General features: G+C 34.4%; 1 protein-coding gene across 3 annotated transcripts in view; it reads left to right on the plus strand.

Annotated features, from left to right (window-relative positions):
- Window positions 1-22135, plus strand: part of SRFBP1 (serum response factor binding protein 1) — a 60483-nt gene that overhangs the window by 12579 nt on the left and 25769 nt on the right. The gene's annotated exons all lie outside the window — the stretch shown is intronic.

Consider the following 22135-nt stretch of genomic DNA (forward strand, 5'->3'; position numbering starts at 1 on the left):
TTTTATTCAGCTCTGTAGTAACTTGAAATAAAATTAGTATTGGACCAAAATGATCTGTATTTTTGTTTTCTTTCAGCCAGACTCTTCACTAGCATACTTTTTAGGTCTTCTCTCTGTTCTTACTTTGTGGAAACTTTCATTTACCAAATGACATACTATTAAATGTCTGGGAGACTGTTTTATTGCAGAACTGAAAAACAACATTTGGTACCAGCAATTACCTTAATTGCAGGGTCATTTTGCATGTATGTTTGACTATTACATTTTGGTAGAACTTCTAAGTTTTGAGATAGATAAAAGAGCAAGAGAAATCTAACAATATTTTAATTGAGTTAGATTATCAATGCTTCTCACAATTTTTTCCTTTTGAAGGATGATAAAGTGTCCTATAAGACAAAATTACCATAGTTAATCTGAATAGAAACCGATGTAGGACATGATTCTTCGGTGTGAGGTATGGTTTTTGTGGGGGTTTTTAAAGTTTGTTTTATTTTCACAGGACTGTAAAATTCATGGAATCCATCTGATATCTCATAAGTTTTAATACCCTTGTTGTCCAGTCATTCATTCAAAATACTCTGTATTTGACTCTTAATTATTATTTGTATCACTTTGTATTACACATCGTTTAGACTTTTTTTTCCATAAAATTCCTGTGAGAAATAAAATCTTTAGAGATTTTTGTTTTTGAGGATAACACTAAGGTAGGAAGTTATGGTTTATGCTGTTGTCTTTCACTTTCTCTTAACCAAGCTCCTTACTAAATTACATTCCTTACCTAAATTTTTCCCTGTAATTTCTTCTGAATAGTCATTTTTGTAGTCCTAAATTATTCAGAGGCTTTCAGCTACTATATAATTGCTGATTTTATTTTACCATGGAAAGGATGGCTTATATATAATAAGCCTATGTACAGTATATCAGGAGTTTGGGAACAAAAGGTATTCATTAATCTTTACAATACTTCCCTTCCATAACTCTCAATAATGAATTTAATTTAATTAGAAAGAAAAGTTGTCCTGTTTTATCTGTATGTGAAACTTATTTTCTGTAATTCTTAAACCTCATCAGCAATAGAAAATCAGACTCAGTGATAATTAAAGTTCATAGGTTTACAAGATTACTATGTCATGATCATAGTTTTTGTTTCTGTTTTTCCTTGTGTTTATAAAAGACCACTATGGAATTGTTGCCTCATAGAAAGCTAAAATTCCTAGCCTGGTATAGTCCTTGAATTCATAAAATTAATAGTGTATATATTCCTTGAGTTAATGTCAGTGGCTAGCGTGGTTTAGTTTGGATACTCTGCCTTCAACTCCTTTTGTAATGGTATTTAAAAACTGGATTAAATCTAAGTATAAAAACCAGAAAAAGAGTAAGTCTATATGTTTGTTTTCCTTACATGTCAAATTTCATTCTTCATCTGTGGTTCTTTTACAAAATTGGTCTACTTTTCTAAAAGAAGCAAATACATAAAGCATTTTTTTAAATTGAAAGGTCATTTGTAATTTCTTAAGGGAGTGTTTATCGTGTACATGGGAGTATCAAAGAAATAGTCACAAAACAGAAAGCTCACAGTCTCAATTAAATTTGGAGAAAAACCTCTTCTTACTCATTTTTCCAAATGAATTTTTTCCTTGGCTCATATACCATTACATTTTTAGTCTTGTTCATGACATACTGTCTTATACTTGCTTTATATGATAATAGGGTATTTTGTTGCAAGAAGACTTCCTTAAGAAGAAAACCTGATATATTTTTAGAAATGGGAGTTTGTTTTTTCTGGCCAAGGGGAAAAAAATGGCCTGATCTTTATGATACCATAAAATGATAGATTCCAGTTTTATAGACTGTAATGTATAAATACGAAAGAAATCTTTGCTACCTTTTCTAATAGTATTCACACTTTTAACTTTGATACTAGTATATACACTGGCTTTTGAAACAGTTCCCTTTTCTTTGGATGTTAAAGTAGCTTATTGACTTTTACAGATACCTAAGTTATTTAGCTAGAGAAGTAGATGGTAAAATTAAAGCATACAGTGAAATTAATCAAAATGTCCAAGAAATCTTTTTCGCAACAATAAAGGTAATATAACTAGCTTTTATTATTTACTACATGCCAGGCACTATGTTGTATGTTTTATATTCACTATCTCATGAAATAGATATTATTATCCCTATCTTACAGAATAGGAAACTGAGGCTTAGAGAAGTTCAGCAGCTTGTTCAAAGTCAAATAGTTGTTAGGTGGTGAACTAACTGTAACAGTTATAAAGCTGATACTGTCAGCCATTTCACTGTACTGCTTCATTAAGATGAGAACTTCTGAAATATATCTAGTCTCTACTCGCCTAAAGATTGGATTAAATAATATAATAAGTGTGAAACTTGCCCTCTAGGAAAAAAAGGCCCAAAGATGTGTAACAAGTTTTCAGATTCTTTAATTCCTCACAGCTAAATATACCCAGTTACCTCTTTTTTGTTTTTTTTACTTTCTCCTCTCTGAGGCCATTAATTTTCCTTATGCTGAATATTCCTATGCAATGATAATTTATATATCATGTGAGATCTTGCTCTCGCCTGCTACCTTTTACTTCTCTATTTTAAACCTCTTTCACCTTTTGTTGCTTTTTTTTTTTTTCTATTTTTACATGTTCTACTCTCTATTATTAAAAGCATCCTTTGAGCTTTATCAGCTGTTAGGATTGCCTTGTCTCATGCTCCATCATGGCCTGTTTCTAAGTGGTTGTCATTAGTGGATCACAGATAGGAAAATGGTGTAGATTATGATCTTTAGAAGCATTATATAAAATAAAGTAAAGTAATACATTATCAAAATAATATGACAACTACAGTTGACCCTTGAACACATGGGGTTTGGGGCTCTGACCCTCTGTACAGTTGAAAATCTGGGTAATAGTTGGGTATAATTTAGTGTGGGACCTCAGTATCTGTGGTTCTGCATCTGCAGAGTCAACCAACCTTGGATTGTGTAGTACTATAGTATTTACTCTTGAAAAATATCCTCGTGTATGTGGACCCATGCAGTTCAAACCCATGTTGTTCAAGGGTCGACTATATATCATATCATTTGAACTTCACAACTCTAAAGTGGGCAAAATCTTGATTTAAAGGACATACTTAGACGTGTTCTAGACTGCACACACCCCTTGGTTGCATGTTTGTCATATATAGTCATATATTAATTAGAATTTTATGGTATTTCAGGTTATATATGCTTTTTAAAAATTTATTGAGATTTTTCTCTGTAATTTCACATACTATGATTTTGTTAAGTTTTTTCCATTATGAATGCTTAAAAAGAAATTTGCCATAGGGTAAAAGATGCCTTATTTGTCCTGAAAGTATACTGTGTTAATTATTTGTGTCAAATTAACATTTAATTCACTTATTCTACTAAAGTAATAGTATTAATACTATTGTTATTCTAAGATTGTAATTATTTTTGATAGTTTCATCTTTTATTTGTAAGCCAATCCAAAGAATCATATCATCAAATCAGACTCATATATTAGAGATCTTACCTAGAATCCAGCTTTACTAATAGTTTCAAAGATAGATGCAATCAGAAGGCATAGGTGAACATAGGAGAGATTTAGGACTCTCCATGATTCTATAGGTCCTTCCTTTCTGCATCAGACATGTACTTTCTGGCACAGAGTAGATGAGATCTTTAAATGAGGAAGTTTAGGTATTACCTAATAGCAGCGAGCATTTAGATTTTGAAACTTATGCATTCTGTACCCCAAGGTTGTGTAGCTTACATGATATTCTCCAATGTGCCATCCCTCATAAATTCATATATTCTGGGTTAGTTTACTGTAAGCATCCTTAAACAACAGGACATCCCACTGAGAGCATTCATTAGGTAAGGACTTTCCTCCTAACAAAAATCATTAGCATTGTGCTCGCTTCGGCAGCACATATACTAAAAAATCATTAGCATATTTACCAGGAGAACCAGTTATCAGCATATTAACAAGTAGATTAAACTCCATCACCTACTTTTCCCTGAGTTTCTTCCTGGTAAGGGACGTGAATAGATCCCAAGACAGCTGTTTTAATTCTTCCCCTCTCTGATTTATAATAGTATGCCTTTTGGCATTTTTTCCTTTTGTTTGTATTTCCCTCTAACTTTTTGGAAAATATTTCAAGCCTATAGAAAAATTGTAATGTTACAGTATAGTAATAATACATTGTATCACATACATGTTTGTCCCTTTACTGGTAATAGTGAGTTCCAGTCACTTGGTTTAGATGTTGTCTGCCAGATTCCTCCCTTTTAAAGGTACCTTTTTCTGTTTGCATTTGTTAAGTAATCTGTGAGATGATAACTTTGAGACTATGAATATCCTGTGGTCTTTTCACCCAGTGACTGATGTTCTTTGGCTGAATCAGTTAACAGTTTTTTATTGTTTCTGTTTCTCTGCTGTGATTTTTTATTTCTCTGATAAGATTTTAATCCATTGAGAGGAATTTTTTTTTTTATATCATCGAGGATAGTGATAATAGCCATTTGTGCTTGTGGAGAAGAAAAGATATTTCTTTTTCTTGGTTCTTCATCTGCTGGGTAATTTTGTTTGTTTTTTGTTTTTGCCCATGCCACGCAGCATGCGGGATCTTAATTATTACTCAACCAGAGATCGAACCTGTGCCGCCTGCAGTGGAAACATGGAATCCTAACCACTGGACTGCCAGGGAATTCCCATATGCTGGGTAATTTTGAATTGTGCTCTGGACATTATGAAGATTAAGCAGAGATTCTGTGTTTGGTTATTTTTCTCCAGTGAATGGTGGCTTTATCAGTTAACTTTTGGAATAGGCTTTAATTTCAAACAGTGTTTCTTGGACAGCACCTCTAGCCTCAGTTCAGATCTTTTGCCTTTTAGTGAGATGCTTTGAATCTGTTCCTTGAATGAGTTATTTAAGTTTAGGGATTCCTTGTGTGGTTCTTTCCCTTCTGGGTTTCCCCTGCTCTCTAAGTGGATAATGTACCCAGGCTTCACTGTTCCATATGTTCCTCAGCCACTGCTCCTGAACCATGCAGACTGCAGTTAGTCTTATGTTGCACTCTGAAAAGATGATGTCTTATTTGTATAGCTTCCCGTCTTTACTCCTAGTTTGTTCAGATTCTATATCAGAGCCTGTCTTCTTTCATTTACTCTGCTTTACCTTCAGGTAGGTTTTTTTGTAGTGTGTCCAGGTTTCATGTTTTGCTTTATTTTGTTTTTTGGAGGAAGGATTAATCATATTATCTGTTAGTACCTTAGTCTGTTATACCCAGAAATGGAAGTAGCGAAAGTTAAAAGTAATTGTAAATAGCTGAAAAAGAGGACTGAGCACCCACGACACAGACGCTGTAAATTTAGATCTTAGAGAGATGGAATAAGTAAAAGAGACTGAGAAAGTGTAGGCAGACAAAGAGAACCAAGAGAGTATGGTATCTAGGAAACCAAGTGAAGAGACAATTTCAAGAGAATGGAGTGATGAACTAGGTGTTTATGTTGATATTGTTGTTCTTGTTTTCAAAATTAGCAATATTATTTTTAAAGTGTGAACTCATTTATTAGATCATAATTATTAATGAATTTTTCAAGTTGTTGTTCTTCTGTGGTCTAGAATACTTTGCAGAACTGTGCTGATAGAATTAGAAAGGGTTTCGTTCTTGCTCATGTGATCCTAGGCATGCCTTCTCTCCTTCTTCCCCTTCCCTGTCCTATTTCTTTCTGTTAAAGTATATTTAAATCTCAAAAGTCTGAAATTGTTTCCACATTCATATTTTCTTCCTTTACGTCTGGAACCTAAAAGCTGCAAACACTGTTCCAAGTATGGAAGAGGCATAATGTTTCTCTTTCTTGTTTGCTTCCCCATACTCATTGAGCATACCCACATTATGGTCTTTTATAGCTGCAAGATCAGCACTATAACCTGTAATTCTCTTTTATAAATCTGCACTTTTAATTTAGATTATTTTTCTCTAATGCATTATAGAAATCAAGTAATAAAGAATTTCTTTAAACCTTTAGGTAACTTTAAAGATCCTCAATAAAAATTTTCAACTTAGGGTAGTATGTTTTTTGTTGTTTTTTTTTTTGCGTTACGCGGGCCTCTCACTGTTGTGGCCTCTCCCGCCGCGGAGCACAGGCTCCAGACACGCAGGCTCCATGGCATGTGGGATCTTCCCGGACCAGGACACGAACCCGTGTCCCCCGCATCGGCAGGCGGGCCCTCAACCACTGCGCCACCAGGGAAGCCCCGGGTAGTATGTTTTGTTTGTTGGTTTTAATGTTAATTATCAGAAACAGAAGAATGAATAGGCTCTCCATTTTATAGCCAGCTTAGCCGGTGCTCTAAGAGCAGTTAACTTCTAATTCAGTTTTCTTTAAGGGAGAACTTTTATTGCCTCTGAAGGCAAAGCAAGATGCCCTGATTTAATATCCTTCTGTACTCAACTTGTGACATTTGAAGTGATAAACAGGAAGTCATAGTGGTGTTTTAAAAGGGCAAGGGGTCAATATGTACGCTCTCCTCACACTCATTCAACAGTGTTTAGAAAGAGATCATCACATTGGAATTCTAATTTGCTTTCCTGGCATGTGGTTTCTGCAACTTTAAGCCAGTATTTTGAATAGCTCATAATCCTGAAATCCTTAGCAGTGTTGCATTTTTAATGTGTAGGGGTCATGATTTTCATTGTAAGCTGTGTTGATATAAAGATGTTATATCAAGTCTATGGTGGCCTTAAAGTATTTTTGTCTTTTAAATAAGAGAAGTGGTAGCAAATAAAAGTGGTATCCATTCTCTGCTTTTTAACCTTATTGCTTCTATTTGAAAACAAAGGAAAAGGTACAGGTCCTTGTTGGTAAAAGTGATGAAGTGCTGTTACCGTTTACTGAGTCAGTATGTACATTTAATTTTAAAATAAAAAACTGACTTTGGAATTGCTTTAGTCCAGATAAGCCTAGTTCAAAGGCTACTGAGTGTGTAAACAGGATTTAGGGGTAGGAAAGAAGGAGTATCACATGAGCCTTTTTTCCAAATTTTTTTTTTTTATTGCTTTCTGTTTTGATTTGATTTTTTAAGTTTTGTAATTTTGGAAATTTGAACTTAAAACCTTGGCAGGACATTCCTACTAACTGTGAAAGTATCCAAAGCCCTTTTCAACTTTTAATTTTAAAAAATTTGGACAACTAATACTACTATCCTAATTCCAATATGGAATAAAGTGGTGATTAAGAAAAGTGGCAAATATTACAACATATTTTGTTGGAAACACACAGTGGGAGACAAAGGGCCCCAAAGAAAAGCAGCAATAAGAAAAGTAAATAACTTTTTTTTAAATGGGATTTTCTTTTTATTCAACTGCGATATCACCTGAATTTTGGGTTAAATGAGACATATTATTTTTAAACATTTACACTCCTTAACTTGAACATATGTTTTATGTTGTTAGATTTCTGTTGTAATGGAAACTGTATTCTTCATGTTTTTTTCCCCTATATGTTAGAATAACTCATGTTAGTGTTTGGCTACTCAATTAGTATTTTGTGACGAGAAAAACTCAGTAAATGTTCTGTTTTTTTCTTGGCTGTGAAGAATTTTACTTTTTTTCTCTACCTGCCACTAAATTATGTAAACTGTGTAGTCTTCTAAGAAATAAAAATAATTCCAAGGGTAGCGATTGCTCCAATTAAAAGTGCTTTTTTAGCAATTTACATTGAAAATGTGTAGTTCTTTTATTCTCCCCTTCTATAAAAACTAAACTCTTTACAAGGCATATAAATTTTATGTATGGGTGAGGTAGGGAGAGAAATTCTCACTTTTTTAATTCTTGATTTTTGTTGAAACTCAGTATATTAAAGTAGAACTTATGAGTTTTGGTGGTAACGAATCAATAACTACAGTTATTCTTCTGTTCATCACAATCTAAGGTAGCCTCCTAGTTTATTAATGATCATATATCTTCTAAGACCCATAAAATTTTCAACCAGAAAAGAAAAATGTACAAATTAAAAAACGATTAAGAATTTACAGTACAGCTATTATAAATTCATATCATATACTCAGGTTAGTTAAATACATTTTAAATTAGAACCTATTATGTATGTAGATTAATAGGTTTCTGCTGTCAGGGAACATACCGTTCTGTGGGAAACAAGCGTATGTGTCTCTATATAATATATACCGTACCGTGTTACAATCAAAGATTTGTAGGAACCTAGAGAAGGGATCAATTTATTTCATTACTTACAGGATTTAGGGAAGATCTTACAGAATGTGTGGCACTGAGTTGGAACTTGAAGAATAAATATGATTCTGTTTTAGAAAAGGTAGTCTAGGTAAATACAGCACAAGAACAAAGCATATAGGTCTGCAGGTACATTGTGTGATTTGGAAGGGCTGCTTAGGACTCTTGCTATTATAGTATTCATTTAGCACATTGAACTGTAATAATTTCTTTATATGACTCCTTTTTTACGTATAGAATATTTCTGTCTCCAGTGCTCAGTGCACTAATTGACATAAAACAGACATTCAGCAAGTATTTCGTTAATGAATTAATGTTGTGGCTGGAATATAGATTGAGAGGAAGAACAAATAGCTGAAGATAGTGGCTAGATGGAAGATGTGATTACAACTGAAAGCCTTTTGGGAAATGTGGGTAATCAAAGGTTTTTGAATAATCATATGTGATTTCTAGAAAGAGAATGGAGGAGAGTGGAAGATTTATTAAAAGGAAACAAGATTGGAGGTGATTTCCCTGGTTAGAAAGCAATTACTGGCTTAATTTTTTCATTCATTAAGGAGACATTTATTAAAGTTATCTTTATGGAAGCTTATATGCCATGTGATTCACTGATCCTGCTCTGCAAAAATCGTACACTATCAGAGAAAGGAGCTGGTATGCACAGTTTTAAAAACTGGGTAAGTTATGATAGGGTCTTTGAAAATCTTAAAAGAGCAAAAGGTTGCTTCTAGCTAGTAATTAGGGAAGGTTTCTTGGAAAAGTTTAATAAAAAATTTTAATGTTACTGATTTATCAAATTGATATGATTTCCTTGATAGTATTTAATTGAATCCCAGTTATATAGCAAGGATACTGTGTCATGTAACAACTTTACTTCCCAGACTTAAATATTATTTATAGCACTAGGAAGCTCAATTTCAGATATAAGAACACTGCTCATAAATAACTTAATAATAATTTTAGTTTTTATTGAGCACCTACTCTATGTCATGTTCTTTGCTACAGCCTACATATATGATCTCTAATCTTCATAGTAGCTCTTCACAGTTCCTAATTAGCCCCATTTTACTGAAGTGGAAACTGGGGGTTTAAGTGTTAATTGCCTTGCTCAGAGTTACACTACTAGAGCAGGGAAAGCCAGGATTCAGTCCAAATCTATCTGAATCAATAACCCATGTTCTTAACACTCTACTAACCTAACCTGTCTTAAGAATTAAGTGCACAGTTTTATCAAGAATAATTGATAAATGTGCTTTTGCATTGTACTTTTAATGATCACTATTAATTGAAAAGTGAAAATAATAGTGAAATAATATATCATCATTGCCCCTTTTGGAAAAAAATAGGATTTATTTTTAATTTGATATAATTAGAATAGTTGGACCTCCCTAAAGATACAGAGTGTCTTGTTTTCCATAAAGGATTTTGTGTGTGCATTTAACATTTAGAAATAACATCTGGAAGCTAAATACCAAAATAATCAATTCCCTTGGGACTGTGAATTGGTAGCTGCTCAGCGGCATGTGGGATCCTCCCGGACCGGGGCACAAACCCGTGTCCCCCGCATCGGCAGGCGGACTCTCAACCACTGCGCCACCAGGGAAGCCCATCAAAACATTTTTGTTCCTTACTCAGTTTGGCACTATATTTTAAAACATTTGAATGTAACGTTCTAGAATTACTTGATGCAGGTTCTTTAAATTATTAACACACAGAAATATATTTAAGAAATAAGTATGTATTTTATTTATTATCATATATGCCTTTGAAAAAGTTAACTGAAAACTTGAAGGTTCTAGAGAAAATACTTTGAAGGAATTAGAACTTATAATAAATAGTTTGACTTTCTTGAGACTTTGAAAGATTGTTCCTTATTCTTTCAGTTAAAGACTGCTCTCTTTAGCACGTCCTATACCCTTTAGAGTACCTCCCTATATCTTAGTCATAATTCTAAAATTATAGGGAAAATCTGCCTCAGTCACCTAATAAAATTTTCCTAAGGCCTTTTGATGCATTTCTTAGGTGCTACACTCTTGGGGGGAAAATGTGCTATGAGCTTATGTAATTGTTCATTAAATTTGAGATTTTGTTTCTTTTTTTGTTTCCTTAACTCTTTGTGGTTGGGTAAGGAAACCTAAACTTGCATGGGTATGTAGATTTAAAAAATTCAGGAGTAAAAAAGTGAATATAATATAGTCACACCAAGCTGTAATTTTGTCATTTTTTTATTTGATATACTAGATAATAAAAAATAATACCTATATATATCTCACCTCTTCTAATTATTCTTATTCTTAACATTTTATTCTAAATAAAGTGGTTTTAAGTATTTTATTTACTCCGTATAAATTTGCCACGAAATAATGCCCTTTTAAACAAATGTTTGGATTCTGCTTTAAAATGGTTAACTTTTATCCCCAAAGCCAGCCATTTTGTTAGAAGAGAATCTCTAGAATGATGAATCTGTCCACTCTGACTTATTCCTTAGAGTGCAGAAGTGTTCTATGTAGAATCTTTGGGTTGATATAATTGCTCTGTCTCATTTTCTCTGCCTGCCTCTTTGAACATGACAGAAGTGGGTCATTTTATGTGCCAAGAACAGTTTAGATCAGGGGAGGGGAGGATAAAAATGTTTTGTTCTGTTTTCTAAAAGGTATGTCTATTGTGAGAGATAGGAGTATATCGTGACAAGGTGGTTTTGGAGCTTCATTTGACCAAATGATTTGACGACGTTTATAGTTAGTTAATATCTATTTTTAAGTGAAATGCAAATCTTTGGACTATTGAATTATGCAAGTTGTTTTTAGCACACTGAAATTGTAATTATTTTTGTGTCAGTAATTATTTACATATCTTGATGGAAATAATTTATAGTTGAAAGATGAATTCCATTTAGTTTTTAGAGTATGAAGATTCAACTTTAAACATGAAAGTCAAGTTGGAAGTAAAATGAGACAGTATAGTAATCCCTTATCTGCAGGCATGCCAAGACCCTCAGTGGATGCATAAAATGGCAGATAGTACTCAATCCTGTAAGTACTATGTTTTATCCTAAACGTAAATACCTGTGATAAAGTTTAATTTATAAATTAGGCACAGTAAGAGATTAATAATAAAATGGAACAATTTTAACAATATACTGTAATAAAAGTTATGTGAATGTGGTCTCTCTGTTAAATCAACCCCTTTAACTCTGCCAAAAATGTGGCAGAGGCTTCATCATTGGCAAATGCAGCTTTTCCAGTAATTTTTATATTTTTCAGTCCAAACCTATTACTGAATCTGTGTAGTCATCACTTACTTGCAGTAAAGCTAGTGTCATTTGTTTCAGTGGATACCTGGCTACAGTCTTCCTATAGGCGCAGTGCTTTCTGGTGCAGCACGTGGCCATCAGTTGGAACATGTTTTGTGTTCATGTCTTCCATCCAAAGATTTAATGCCTTTTCCATTTTAACTGAGCACTTATCTGAGATTTTTGCAGTTTTAGGTGCAGCAGCAAAACTAGCCTGAATTTCTTTTTCTTCTTCACCATTTCATGGATTGAAGATTTGTTCTTACTGTGGATCTTAGCACCCTCAGCTTAGGATTTTTTTCTTACTAAGTCGAGAACTTCCACCTTTTCACTTAAAGAAAGCACTTTATCGCTTCTTTTTGGCATATTCGAATTGCCAGTGGCACTACTCTGAGGCTCTGTGTTATCTCAACAGTCAATTTGGTAGGAGATGTATTCTGAGTGACTAACGGGCAAGAAACCTGGACAAAGGGATGATTGATGTACCAGGCAGGACAGGTCAGAATGGCACAAGATTTCATCGCACTACCCAGAATGGTGGTGCACAATTTAAAACTTACGAATTGTTTATTTCTGGAATTTTTTAATTTTCAATCTGCCATTTACCATGGGTAACTGAAACCACAGAAAGCAAAACTGCAGATAAGGGGAGACTACTATTTGTTGATATTTAGTAATTCTTTTAACTGGCTGCCAGCAAAAACCTGACACTGGTAAAATTTCCTAATAGTAAACCTACTTTGTTTTATTATATCATCCTCATAATCAGCAACCTAAGTTAGATTTTCCTGTTGTCTACCAGACCAGTTCTAATTCCTTGTGGGTATTAAAAGCTTTTTTACCATTTGGCCTCTCTCTTCCTGACCATTTCTGTCTACATGTTACAATCAATATTATATCCCCTCCACATACTTTGTGCATTCCTGTTGTTAAGTTTCTGTAGCTTTATCTGATAACAAGGCAGAATTCACCACCTCGTACATGCTGTTAACAAAACCAGAGTGAATCATTTTCACAGCCTTCACCATCCTCTAAAACAGTGATTTTGTTGGGGGAGGCAGAGGATAAATGCGTGAAGATTCATGCCTGGGGACATATATCATAATGAATGGCATGTTTGTGCGATTTGAGAAAGGTCCTCCAGTGATTCTGGGTATCGTTTTATTTTTCCTGCCATTGAGAGCGACAGCATTCAGGAGAAATTGCCCTGCTACTTCATCTTCATATGTATAGTACTTGGGTGATCAGTTTTTAACAGTCTATTGCAGTGCTTGCTCCTTTGTGTTATGTCAGATCATTTGCATGTTATTTTGAAAACTAAACTACTCTTTCTGGTTATTTGTATTTTTAAACAATGCCTGATATTCTGCACAATAGAAGACTCAGTAACATATTTCAAATATTAATGTGCACATCTATTATAAATAGATATTTAAAGAGGGTGTAGCAAAGTACCATTAAATTTTTCTAATCAAAATGAAGATAAATCTCTATCAAAGTTGTTCGGTAATTTTTTTGTTTCTTTTTCTTATACTCCATCTAATACTAATGCTAGAGACTTTATTATTAGTTCATTTTTAATTTCAGGTTTAAGAATTTGAGTTTCAAATAGTGAGTTTTTTGAACTAAAATCAACAGTATGTTGATAACTTTTAAGATGAGGAAGGGTATTATTACAACAGCAAAGAAGAATAAAGCCATTTGTGTTATTTCCTGAAATTTTTAACAAGTTGGGTTGGTATTGTTTTTGTACCATTAACTAATTGTGTGTCATTGAGTCTGTTTCTTCATTTTAAAACTGGAAATAATTCCTGTCTGACTTCTTAGCTGTGGGGATTAAATAAAATATGCAATATCAGTGTTCCTAGTATAGTACTCTTTTTAATAAACTTTTTAAGATTTTGAATCTCTGTAGTCTTTCCATATAAATAGCATAGATGAAATATTATTCAAGATAGCTGTTGCCTTCAATACCATTTTTTTTAAGGTAGGCCAGAACTATTCAATGACAGAGTTCTTGAACAGAGATCTTTTGGAGATGTACTGTATCAGGCAGTCCATCATCATTGTCCGTGTTGCATTGTGAATTTAGACCAGTGCTGAAATCGTTCTTATTATTTTAGTTTGTACTGTAGGATCCCCAAAATGAAAGTTTTACCTGATATTGTTTAGTTCTGTACTTTGCCAGAAAAGTTTGCACATTTTTATAATGTCATTTCAGAACCATCCTCTTGACCAAAGTACTTTATTTCAGCTCAACAAAAATATACTAGGTCTGTACTTTGTATGCCAAGTACTGTGCTAGTTTATACGTGTATAGAAATTAATATGGCGTTTGCCCTTGAGAAGCTTATAGTCTAATGAGAGACATGGACATGTAAACAGTTTCACTACAGTGTATAGAACACTGATAGATGTATTGGAGGAGCACCACTTAGTACTGCTTTGAGGATTCAAGGAAAGCTTCCTGTAGCATGAAGCTGAGTCTTAAAAAGTGACTGAGTATAACTTCACAAGGTAAGAATGGAGACTTAAATTTATATCGCTTTATCGTGTTTGTTTTGTAAAGGGAAATACTTGCAGGATCAAGAGATACAAAGCTTTTAGATTATTTTACTAGTTTACCTAAATGAAGTTATGTGTTAGGTGTGATAGCAATTTAGATTCACATATCAACACGGTCAAATAATAAACTTGGATGAAAGACATAGTTATTAAATGTACTCTCTTGTAGTTCATTCAGCTCCTGAACAGGAGCATTGTTTACTGGTAGGTCTGATTTATGCTATACCCAATACTGAGATAACTGAGATACTCAGTTTAACAATTTATAATGTCTAACGAGTAAAAATAACTTCAGTATCTATTCTGTTAACAAGTATTTTTGAACATTACCAAATGACATGTTCTTTTTAGGCACTTATGATACACCTGAGGGGGGAAAAATAGAATTTCCTAGTCTTTTGTAATTTATTTTTCTGGGAGATTGGGGAAGATGACATAATAAATAAGTTAATTATGTATTATGTTAGTGGATGATATACTGTGGAAAAAATAGAGCAGGGTACGAAGGGTTAGGAGACATGAAGTAGTTTGATATATAAGTCTGGAGTGCAGAAGAGAGGTTTCAGCTGGAAAGAGACTTCTGGGAGTTGTTGACATGTATGTGATCTTTAAAGTCATGAAACTGGATGAAATCACTAAATCTTAGATAATAGTGAAGAGAAGAATACCAAGGACAGAATCTTGGTCTACTGTTAAGGTATTTAGTTAGAGGAAGAACTAGCAAAGAAAGCTAAGAAAGAACAGCCAATAGCATGGGTCCTGTAAGTCAAATAAAGAAAGTATATCAAGGAAAAAGGAGCAATTAACCTACTGAAAGTTGGTAATAGGCCAAGGAAGGTAAGAGTCAGATGCTGTGGATATGTCGAGTAAGAGGAGCACTGAGATCTGCTCATTAGATTTAGCAACGTGAAGATTGGTCAGTTTAACAAGAATAGCATTGGTGGGGTAAAAGCCTGCTTGAACTGGCTTTAAGAGAAAATAAAGAGAATCTGGAGGTAGCAAGAATTGTCAAGTGTTATAATTAGGGTGACCATATGACTAGATTTCCCTGGTGTTCTGGTAATCATCACTTGTCCCAGCATTATTTTTTTTTATTTTTTTATTTTTTGCGGTACACAGGCCTCTCACTGCTGTGGCCTCTCCCGTTGCGTAGCACAGGCTCTGGACGTGCAGGCTCAGCGGCCATGGCTCACGGGCCCAGCCGCTCCGCGGCATGCGGAATCTTCCTGGACCGGGGCATGAACCTGTGTCCCCTGCATCGGCAGGTGGACTGTCAACCACTGCGCCACCAGGGAAGCCCCCCAGCATTATTTTTAATAGAGCCTCATTTCACTCTCAAATGGGTCCTGGTTTGAACAACAAATGATATGGTCAGTGTGGTTATAATTTGCTGTCATTACTATGTTGGACACCCAAATTTGACCAGTAGTATCCTTTCTAAGCCAGCTTTTATGACTTTTTGAGAGAACTCAATTAGTTCTTCCTTTTCTGGCATAACAAAATTTTGCAAGGATTATACTTTTTCTGCCTCAGATCCATAATCAGCCATTTCTCTAAGAAGCCTTGTTTCATTTTAGTGACATTCAGAAACCAAGAATTGAATAGATCTTGATTGGGGAGAAAGGGAGTGAGAAAGGTAGGTGACTAGTTAGAGAAAGGCATTTCACGATAAAAATTTTAAAAGCAGACGGCCAGCCAAAGATACTGAGGTGGGAGAATAGGAAATTTATTCAGGGAATTCTGTGTAAAACTGAATGAATGGCATATGAGACTCCTAGAAAAAGTGTATTATGTAATATTAGAAAGAGGCATTGAGACCAGGTAATTAAAGACCAGACTTAAGTTCTTTGGCTTCATTCTGTATTCAAGACAGTGACATAATGGGCCTTGGAGTTAACTGATTCTGGAAGCAGGAAACCCAGTTACGCTATTATAATCCACACAATCGATAATGAAGTTCTGAGCCTGTGGGTAGGATAATGGTAATCCAAAGGAGGGAACTAAATTCAACAGACACTACAGCAGAGAAAGTGGAAAGGGTGATGGGAGCATAACAGAAGCATGACGAAGAGGCCCACAGTGTCAGATGACTCTGAGCTGTCTAACCTGAGTAGCAGAGGCTGGAGATGCCATTAATTACCATAGATAACACAGGAATAGGTGAAGGAGGAAGACAAAGATATTTTATTTGGAAAAATCCCTTGGCAATATGATGACAGAGTATAACCTTAGTGAAGTTCCATCTGGTACTGTATTTAGGAGACAGTAGAACAATATTTAGGAAATAAGGTTTTTGTTGTCACTGAAGGGTAACCATAATGAGATTCCCATCTGTGGAAAAGTATGAATTTGGATGTCAATAGGTCTCTCACGAGTTATTTCAGTTTCTTTATTTCAGAGAAGTGCATTTCTTGCCTCATTTCCAATAGACAAGAAAAACCTCCAAGAATCCAGACTTTTCTTGGCACCTTGTAATTCCCTGGTATTGGGATTAACCCCTTGTAATCTAAATATCATGTTCCAATTTTAATCACATTTTGGAAACTGCAAACATGTTTTATATTTTACTGTGTTAAAAGCCCAATCTTAGAGCCAATTGGAATTAATGTCAGCTTGATTACTGCCTCCAAGTTACTTTTTGTCTTTACCCAGTGTCCCTCCCCACTGCCTGACATAGAATAGTTTGGTTGCAAACATACTTTCCGCACTCAGCCAGAGACAACATTACACTGGTTACATAGGTATGAGTCAGTATATTCATTTGTTCAAACGAAAGCCTCTGGAGAGAAGAAAGACAAGGAGACAGCCAAATAATCAAAATTGGGATTAACTAATTTCAATTAAATTTGCTCTTTTGAATATAAGCAAAGCAATAGCATCTGCCACAGTGTGAAATAAAGGAACTGAAATATTCTGATGGATCTGGTTATTAGTGAATGGCTATCTTTAATGCAGGAAACTTGAGCAGTGTTAGTTTAACGTGATGAAGAAGGAATTTCTACTTTATCACCACTGACAACAGGTTATGGCAAAAAGCAAAATGTGGGGGTTCTAGTTTGAGCCCTGTTGTAATACCTTGAATGAATCTCTTAAACTTTATTAGGTTATCATTTTCTCTTCTATAAAGTTGAGTGGTTGAGGGTCCCCAAGGTTAAGTGATTCACTAGAAGGATTCACAGGGCTCAAGGAAAAAAAAAAACTTTTATACTCAGAGCGACGATTTCTGTTCAAGGATACAGATTAAAATCGACAAAAGGAAAAGGCACATGGGGGGAAGTCCAGGAGAAATCAAGCATAAGCTTGTAGATGCCCTCTCCCAGTATAGTCGCATGGACACACTCTTAGCAGTGATGTGTGACAACACTTGCAGAGTGTTGCCTACAGGGGAAGCTCACTTGAGCCTTGGTGTCAGGGGTTTTATCGGGAGCCAGTCACATAGCCAAGAATCACCTACATGACTCATCTTAACTACTCAGACTCCAGCTCCCCAGAGCAGAGACATGATAACCATAAATCACATTGTTAGGGTAAACTGCCTTATCAAATTGGTAAGCCTGTGGCCCAAGGGCTCAGAACTTATTTCCTAGGAACTGGCCAAAGGCCAGTCCTGAAGATAGACCTCAGGAATGTGCAGTTTGAGCAGCCCAGGCCTGCTGAGTTAACCCTTTCTTACACAGGTGTAGAATTATGTGAGAGCTGAAGTCCCTTATAATTCTGATGTTTTATGAATGGATTAGTAACACAAAGCATACATATTGTAAAGAAGTTAATGCTTTATTTCATCTTTAAGATGGATTGGATAGTTATAAATTTGAAACCTTAAATAAAAGAAACGAGTTATACTGATGCTAGAAATAAAGCTGGATTGAATGCCTAAAATAAAAGAATGTACGTCTTATACAAGTCAACACGGAGCCCTGCTCACTGATGAATAAGCTTGCAAGTGGGAAGATGAAGATTTTCAGACTTGAGTTATTTTAAGGAAATCTAAGGGAAAAAAACTACTTAAGCTCAGTTTCAGAAACTAAGTTCAGTTAGCATTTGATTGGTGGCAAATTACTGTTATTTTTAATTTCCCTTGCTTTGATGATAAATTTAAACATCTTTTTTTATGAAAAATCTTTGCAGCATTTTTGTAAAATAGCTCAGGTTTTACTTGTCTAGTTTAATGTGTCTCTCTTACACTCATTTTAAAGTTGTTTAGTGCAGTATTCCATATTTAGCATTTGTTACATGACTCAGGTATCTTCATTTTCCCATTGTTTTTTCTTGATCATGGTTTTCTAATTGAGAATGGTTTTGTGTTTTTACTTTGTCATTTTACTTTCTGTCAAACTTTAAAAGTGTTTAAAATTTTCTTTTTTAAGTTGAAATCTAGGTAGGTATTTTTTTCCAACGTCCATAACATAAGACTTTGGTATACTATTTGCAAATTACCATATGGAATAATGAATCTTATTTTGCATTTGAAATTGCAGAATTATTTGAAATGGTTAAGTTCAATTTCAAGTACCGAAAACTCTAAAATTTAAGAGAAATATTTTATCTGAAAAAAGGCATTGGAATTAGTTTCGTATAAAAGAAAGCCAAATGTTCCTGTCTTAGTCATTTTACTTAGAATTAACCCCATATACTAGGAATGGCATAGTGTAAAATTATCATATAAGCGCTGAACTGGTGTCTTTTCTTTCATATTTTTATTGGTATTTTCTTAACCATGTTTAAGTCTACCTTTCTGCGTTGAGTATGTTTAACGTCTTTGGAATAGGAACAGAGCTGCTGTGTAAAAATGTCTTTTGCTGGGTCTAGAAATGGATCTTAGTTTTCCAGTTGGTAATGAAATCTTTTCTTAGAAAGAGCAGTCTTGTCTTTTATGGCACCTGCCTGGCTTATTAGCTAATGTGGTTTCCCAGCCATTCACAATATAATATCTACGTTTCAGTGAGTTCTTAAGTAGTATTTGGCCCTCTCCCACTATGAATAAAAATTATGGTAATGTAGAATACTTTTGAGCAGTAAGTTTTCTGTTTTGCAACACTCTAGTAGTCCTAGCTATTTTTTCTAGTATTTTATCTCTTCATCTTTGCTTTTCTAAAGAAAAAACCCACATTGGCAACTAAAAATTCTTTGGAAATTCTGAATTTGACTTGTCTATTGGTAAGAGACTTTACTGACCTCTCACTAAGAAATAGGCATTAAAAATTTTTTCACTCTGGTCCATTTCTGTTGAACAAATGTATTGATATCATTATACTAGGATCAAATAGTCAAAGGTAGGTAAGAGACCATTCTCACCCTTGAAGAACTTACACTCTGGGCTCTTCATTCCATTTTCCCATCAAGAAAATGAAAGATTAAGCTTAGTATAAGCATAAATTATTCCCTGACTGTTTTATGCAGTTCCTCAGACCTTTTGACCAGATGGCTTACTACCTAACCATGTTCAAGCTCGCTTAAGCAGAAGTGTTCCCAACAAGTTGGTTCCAACTACTTCCTCTTCTGAGTAGTTAGCCAGAAACCTGGCATTGTTGCAACTCTTTCATGTCCAAGCCTCTAAATACCATTTGTCTTTTAGAGTTCTCTGCGTTTTATCTAAATGAGGGCTTTTTGGAGTTTTATCCACAAAGCTTGCAATCTTATGTGCTTTTCAAACTCTTGTGGGAAGCCATTCATTTATAATGAAGAGAGTAGATGTATTGTCAGGTAAGGTACCGCAGCCACAAATCCAGTAAAACATCCATCATCCAAGGCATTCTTTGAAAACTGTGAATTACTTCAGATCTTTAAAAAAATAATAAATTCCCACTATCCCCTGCAGTTTATATTACTGATCTATTAGACCCTAGTGAATTTTGCTGTAGCAACCGGCTTTCATAATCAGTTTGAAGGGTAATTTATTCTTACAACATGAGTAAATTAAATTTTGTGGCTAAATTATAACCTATCATTAGAACTACTAAATCCAATCCAAGAATAATGTAAATAGTTGTTTAAGACTTCTTTCTTTAAACGTGTATTAGATATTCTGAGTCAGAATGTATATAAATTTAGAATTTGGAGCAATTAAGAGATGATTTGAAAGTCCTGGCAATTTACCATGAACTTGTCAAGTAGACTGCATAGCAGACTCTTAGAAGGATTGAGAAAGGCTGTGGGTTAAATTTCATCTTACATGCTGAAGGGAATACTAACATTTGAGGTGCTGTCTATCCATTTAGAATAACACATCAAAGAATCTTATTCTGAAAGGCAGTTCCTGATCTCTTCTGAATAAAAGTGTAGGGAGGGAAGAATAACTTCATAATATATATTTTATTGCAATTTTTGCATTGTCTAATAAACTGCTTGATTTATTAAATTCCTCAGTGTCTAATTAGCATAGTTCTGAACCAAAATTCTAATTATGGCACAGCATTCCTGTCCATACAGTTTTGTTATTTAAGCACCATTTAAAAATTTTATATGAACTATGTCATAGGAGATAGCATTCCCTTTTAATGACACATATGTTTATATTTAAAATTAAGGTAAAAATGAATTGACCCAAAATACTGAAGTATGAGTGGGGTGATAAGGAAAGTTTAAGCCATCCAAATGCATCTAGATTTTACTTTTATAGTTTTAAGGTAAGTATTTAATTCTGGGCATTATTTATGGTATATGGTGCTTGTCCAAATAATATGGTGTAATGAATTATTTTATAATATGAAGATTGGTGGGAGATAAAAAACGTATGTATATTAGTTTTCTAGTGCTGTTGTAACAAGTTAACACAAATTTAGTGGCTAAAAACAACACAGATTTATTATCTTACAGTTCTGGAAGTCAGAAGTTTTAAACCAAGATGTTGACAGAATTGTATCCCTTGTGGAGACTTTCAGGTTTTAGAGGTCACCTGTGTTCGTTGACTCATGGCCCCTTCCTCCGTCTTCAAGGCCAACAGCACAGCATCTTTAGATCTCAGTACCTCAGTATCCCTTTTTCTTCTCTTTCTCTAACTCATACCCTTCTGCTTCCCTCTTAGGAGGAGCCTTGTGGTTACATTAGGCCCACTCTGGGTAATCCAGGATCCCCATTTTAGGATCCTTAACTTACATACATAATAAAGTCTCTTTGGCCATGTAAGGTAACTTATTCACAGGCTCTGAGCATGAGGACAAAGTTTTTGTGTTATTCTTTCTCTGTGCCTCCACATTTCTTTTAATTCTAGCTCTGTAGATACATACTCACCATCAGTTCTTTTACCAAAATTATCTCTTGCTGGCTGAACTCCTCCTCTAGAAGATTCCTCTGGACAAACACATGTGTACTGTATTTCCTGAATTCTTGCAAGTTCAAAACTATTTTCTCTAGACCTGATTCTTTAGAGCTATTTGACTGTAAAATTCTTGGCTTACACTTGCTTATATTGAAAATGCTGCTCCATACTTATTTTTATTTTGTTCTTGATATCTGATACCAGCTCAGTTTTTTCACCCTTATAACTAAATTGATCTTTTTGGCCACGAGCTCTGAAGATTTTTTTCCTATGTCTTTAGAGTCTAATAGTTTTACCAGAATAGGTTTCATTATTGATTGTTCCAGGTCTCTTTAAGCTAGGTACATAGTAAACCCTTTTGTTAAATTCTTTGGTTGTTTTTTTCCAGAGAGTTGTTTTAGAACTATAGTTTTAAGTACTGGCTTGTGTCTATTGTTTTTCTTCTTCAGAGACTCCGATTACATGTATGTGGGATCATCCTTTGCCACTTTCTGTCCCTTTTTCTTTATCTTATTTTCATTTTCTTGACTTTCTTCAGTATTTTCTTGACTTTCTTCAGTGTTCCTTATTAAATTTTTCTTTAAATCTGTTCTCTCTTTCTGAGATTGTTTTTCTTTTCTTGCATTTTATTTCCTAAGCTTTATCAACTGTTGATGCACTTCTGTGTTTTAGCTATTTCTCTTCTTCAGTGGTTTTTGTTTTTTTTTTTTTTTTTTTTTTTTTTTTTTTTTTGGCTGTGTTGGGTTTT

The sequence above is a fragment of the Physeter macrocephalus genome, chromosome 8, assembly GCF_002837175.3.
Source record: "Physeter macrocephalus isolate SW-GA chromosome 8, ASM283717v5, whole genome shotgun sequence".
Taxonomy (NCBI): Eukaryota; Metazoa; Chordata; class Mammalia; order Artiodactyla; family Physeteridae; genus Physeter; species Physeter macrocephalus.